The 5254-nt window shown below is 31.0% G+C and overlaps 1 long non-coding RNA gene across 1 annotated transcript; it reads left to right on the top strand.

Annotated features, from left to right (window-relative positions):
- Positions 1-3050: 3050 nt before the first annotated feature.
- Positions 3051-3577, top strand: LOC131160686 (uncharacterized). The gene is made up of 2 exons (XR_009138132.1): positions 3051-3170; positions 3304-3577. It is a non-coding gene; the product is annotated as an uncharacterized LOC131160686 (long non-coding RNA).
- Positions 3578-5254: the final 1677 nt, after the last annotated feature.

Raw genomic sequence — 5254 nt, 5'->3', positions numbered from 1 at the left:
CCCTTTTCTTTGTGCCAATTTTTATGCTTTGCTTGCATCGGCCTGTTCGTGTGATGAACTGTTGTAACCCCATAATGAATTTGGACTGTAAGATGATGAGGGGAAGTGGAAATATTTTACAGTCCATTTCTTTTGATTGTGAAATAAAACACCACTTTGCAGGGGTTACCACTGGAGTTATGGGCCTAGGAATATGATGATTGGCTTCAATTCAGCCTTCTCTACCTGATTTACTTCTGCCAGTATTGGAAATTTGAAGTTTTGATTGAAAATAACAGTTTTGTCAAGCAAGCAATACTTGATTAGTAGCCCAATTTTGATGTCAATCCTTGCGTTGAGGAATGATCTTCAATAGGCATTAGTTGTGTTCAGCATCAAATCATTCTCTTCATATTGGTTTTATAGGAATATGTTGTATGATTTGGTTTAAGCATGAGTTTCCCTGTGGAACGTGCACCAGTGTTGGTGATGTTGGGAATCTGCACCCAGTTAGGGAGCTCTGCGAAGACTAATGGATGGCTCATTGGTTTTTGGCTATGACTATGACTTTTAAGGTTATTGCAAACTAGTTAATTCTTCCAAATGAGAATACTGTGAGAAATTTAGATATAAAGATAATAGTTTCTTGTTTTCTAGCACTTTATTGGGTTTTCTATCCCAATACTTTTGCATGGTAGAGACAATAAAACATATTCAAGAAAATTTATTGGTTGAAATAGTTATGAACTCCGAAATTTTCTTCAGTGGGCATAAAAAAATATAAATAATATTAACATAAAATTATTTCTATATTTCCAGTATATCTAATTTAAATGGACAGAAATATACATGCAACACAACTAATAGCTGTTTCAAATCATATTTTTTAAAACAAAAAATGTAAAAAAGAAATACTTCCTATCAGCTCATTAAAATTTATTTTTCCTATTTTATATATTTTTACAAAAAAATAAATAGGTCCTTTTACTTTATTACTTTTAAGAGTGAGGGCAAAATATTATTTTTTTAGGAGAAAACTTTTAACTTCCTCAAAATTTCTTTCCATGTGAGTTCTCCTGGAAAAAAAAGCTAAGGTGTAAATACATTAATAGATATGATTGGGTCAACTAGTAAGGGCGCCCTAAGGACTTTGGTAATCTCACGGTTTGATCCAACTTGGGAGTTTACTCTCAATGAATTACCAAAATTTATGTATATTTCTCTTTTAATTATATTTAAATTTATATGATTTACTTTTTATTTTCATTCAAAAGTGCATAAAATTTTTAATTTAGTATAAAGAATTATTTTTAGATATTAAAATTTTTGGTAACAAGTTGTCAAAACAACTTAAAATCATAAAAATTGATTTCCAATTTTTTGGCACACAACTAAAAATCGGTAATAGAAATAAAGAACTAACAACATAAACCAATGATTTAAAAAAAAAAAAAAAAAAAATTGTTTCCTCACTATGGAGAAACATAAACATAAAATAGATAAAAAAAAAATGCTCAAATTTCATTCGGTTTTTTTATTTTTTCAATTTTGCTGGTTCTCTTTTTTATTTTTTTTCACTAATTGTTAATTTCTTATGAGATTTCAATTTTTTTTTTCCCCTATGTGCGTGATTGGATGGTGAGCCTTGCCAAAAAAATTAAAAGACAATTTAAAAATTTATCATTTTGCTCTTCATTTCGCACATACCACTTTTAAAAATATTCAAAGCTGTGTTTTGGGAAATGAAGCTTTAGTTGTGAATTTTTTTTTTTTTCCTTCTTCAATATTTAGTCATTTTAAAAATTAAAAATTTTAATTTATTTTAAATTTTTAAAAATTATTAAAAATATGAAACAAAGGGTTTGTTAAAATGTGTAAATTAATTTTTCATTTTTATTTTCACATTTTAAATTAATAGACAACTTGTTTTCTAATTTTTGAATTTTATATAAGGTAATATTTAAAATTTTGGAATTTTGGAATTGAGTTTAGATTTGTGTGGATTGAGAAGAAAATTTGTACATGATACACATAAATTAAAGTCTATGTTCTAAATTTTGATGTTATATTTTTAAAAATTTTAATATAAATTTTAAAAATTTAAAAATAACAAAGCATTTTTTTAATTATTTGAAAAATAAAAAACAAAAAATAAAAATATTTTCATAGAGAAATAGTGCCAAAATTATTTCAAGCAAATGTCATAGAAATTAAAATTAGCTTTTTTTTTTGTAAATTTTAGAAAACTACAATGAAAAAAATAAAAATTATTTTATAAAACTAAACAGACCCTTAGGTTTTGAATATTGTATTTTGTCTAAATTATACATGTGAAAATAAAATCATATGCGTGTTCTGTCTTCCAACTCTTAATTTCAAAACTAAAAAAATTAAAGAAATTAATGTATTCTTATAAAATTGAAGACTTGGTTGGGAGTGGTACTACCAAAAAATATATATAGATGCTCCATTGTGTTAGGAGCTTTATTTAACAAAACCTTAGGATTCCTTTTTGTATTTTTAATATTTATTCTTAGTTTAATGTTGATGTATGGTTTTTTTTTCCTAGGCATGGTCATTCATTTTTGCTCATCCTCATGGTCCGGTTCAGGTATGCATACATGGATTTTTTCCTAGGCATGGTCACTCGTTGTACAATAATTTGCTCTTTATTAAGACAATCGAAATTAAAAAATGAAGGCATGAGAAAAAAAACAACAACAAAAACTTCTGTGGCCTTGGGGCTTCATTAGGCCAAGAAATTTCTAGTTAGTGGCAGCCCATCATGAGGCCCAAATATTGGGCATGTTTTGTATTTTTTAGGCCTTTTGTGGGCCCACACTAGCACAAAGCCCATGTTGTGCTATTTTGGAAATTGTAGCCCCATAGTGGGCCTAGCTGAGCCTAAGACGAAGCATAGGAGAAAGAGTAATGTATTAATGAATAAAATAAATAAATCAATTAATCACTCCCAATTGCCTATTCTAATAAATGGAGGGTCAATCAGGGTTTTCCTTGCCTCCTTCTTTGCCTGAAAAATTAATTTCTCACACTAAGAAAGAAAGATAGATCGAAGAGTGAAACAAAAGATTGAAAGAAGGGGCAAGACTTTGCCAAGAAGGAATGAAGGACCAACAAAGGCATCTCAGAGAAGAAAGAGGAAACAACAAGGAGCAGCTGACAAAGGAGAGGTAAAGTTCAAAAGCTGTAAGAGTTAGCCAGTTAACAATAAGAGTTTGTTTTCCAATTACAAAAAATAAATAAATTATGTTCTCCCATCATAACTTTCTTTCAAAATAAAGCTATCTTCTCCCCCTTTGCCAGTATCAAAAACAGGGGGTTGCTACTGTTGGTAATCTAATTTGGCAAGGATGGCAGCGAGTTGAGCGTTGATGGAGTCAAAACGGGCATGATTTCTTTGATCCATTTGTGCCAAGGCCAACTAAATTCCGTCCAGGCACTTTAGGACGGGATCAACTGGCTATTCCTCGCCTGCCTCATCCTCGTCCATGGTGGCTTCTACATCATCCATCGGTGCCCCGCCCAGCTCATTAACTTTTAGCCAGGTGTTGGTGTCCTCATCTCGCTCCAAGAAAACCCAACGAGTTGAAACCGGTGAGGGTTCTTCAAGAAATCCATCTTCTGATGATATTAACCTATGTTTTTTTATGATATTAACTTATATGTTGTTTCTAGTATTTTTCTATCTTTACAAATTATGTTTAGTATAGGTACAAGTGACACATTCACGAAGTACTAGATCGAAGGCAAAGATTGGACTGAGTTGACGATCGAAGTAGGAAAGATCAAAAGGTCATGTACTCGGATGAACCCAAGCACAACTGATGGAAGTTTCATCATTGAATTATTTGCAATAAGGGTTGTGTGTGGTAGGAACCTTTTGTAACTCTTGCATTTTGTTTCTGCATAATTTATGAGCAAGAGTTAAGCCAATGCATGCATACTAAGACACTTGAATTTGTAAGATTGTATTAAAAGTCACAAACTCAATTCATAGTTTTCGAAGTTAAAATTAAAGAGTTTGTCAAAAGAATCTTATACTCAACTATGTTTTTAAAAGGGAAAAATTTTCAAACATCTTGGTATCTTGAACTTTTTCATACTTAGTCCCGATTTTATCAAAATGGGTCTTATATCCTAAGGGTTCAAAGAATGTAAAATATATTTTCAATAAAAGACATAGAAGTATATAAGATATCAAAATGATTTTTCAAATGTGTTTTTGTTAACAATATATCTTATATTCAAGGAAAAATTCATTTGGACAAATATTAAACTTTATTAGACTTAATATTTTTCATATACTTTTGTCCAATAATGTTTTAAGTGATTGAAAGGCTTCTTGGTTGGGTTTAAAACCTCAATTATACACCGATCATCATTCCTAAACACTTTTCAGTATTTGGGGTATAACTTTTGTTAGAAAAGTCCAAAAAGGACGATCTTGGTGTCCTTGGAAAGCTAAGAAAAAATCTCACAATTTTTATGTTGATGACTTTTTTCTGATTTAGGGCAAACAAGTGATTTTTCGATGAGTGGCAGTGTGTGACTAGTCGATGAGAGTAGGGGACTAGTCAATGAGTTTAACGGGTAAAACTCCTCCAGTAAAACTCCACCAATGGGCAGAAAACGGTTAGTTTTACCAAATAAAATATCTTTTCTTCCTCCCAATGGCTAATTAATGACTCCTTTGGCTCTTAGGGTATAAATACAAATTATTAGACTTGTATTAACATGGTTTGGAAGGTCTTTGATCATTATTAGTGAAAAACATCATTTTATACACAACCTAACACACTGCATATTAGTTTTTCATTACATGTGTCCATTCTCTCTTCCTCACTTATTGTGTTTGATTCAATTCTTGAGAGAATAGTGTGCGGTTTGGATTGTAATTTATATTTGCTCATTTGAGAAGCATTGTGTTGTATTTCCATCTTCTTGTAAGGTTCTTTGTGAACTGTTTGGTGAAAGTTCGTTGTGAACCAAAGTGAAGGCTCTTAGTGAGCGCAGTAAGGATATGTTCTTGAGTGTAGGATTTGGTACCCGAGTTGTAAGGCTTGCTTCGCCGGTGAAGGAGTACTCATAGTAAATTGTGGAATCCTTAGCTTGATGCTAAGGCATGGTCGTAGGTTTGGTGCCGAACCACATTAAATTTTCGATGTTAAGTTTTATCTCCCTTCACTTTTTATTTATATCTTGTGCATGATTTATATTTCATATATTGTGATATAATTACTTATATCTTGCCAAA

This window comes from Malania oleifera, chromosome 7 (assembly GCF_029873635.1).
Source record: "Malania oleifera isolate guangnan ecotype guangnan chromosome 7, ASM2987363v1, whole genome shotgun sequence".
Taxonomy (NCBI): Eukaryota; Viridiplantae; Streptophyta; class Magnoliopsida; order Santalales; family Ximeniaceae; genus Malania; species Malania oleifera.
This window is presented reverse-complemented; position numbering and strand designations above follow the sequence as displayed.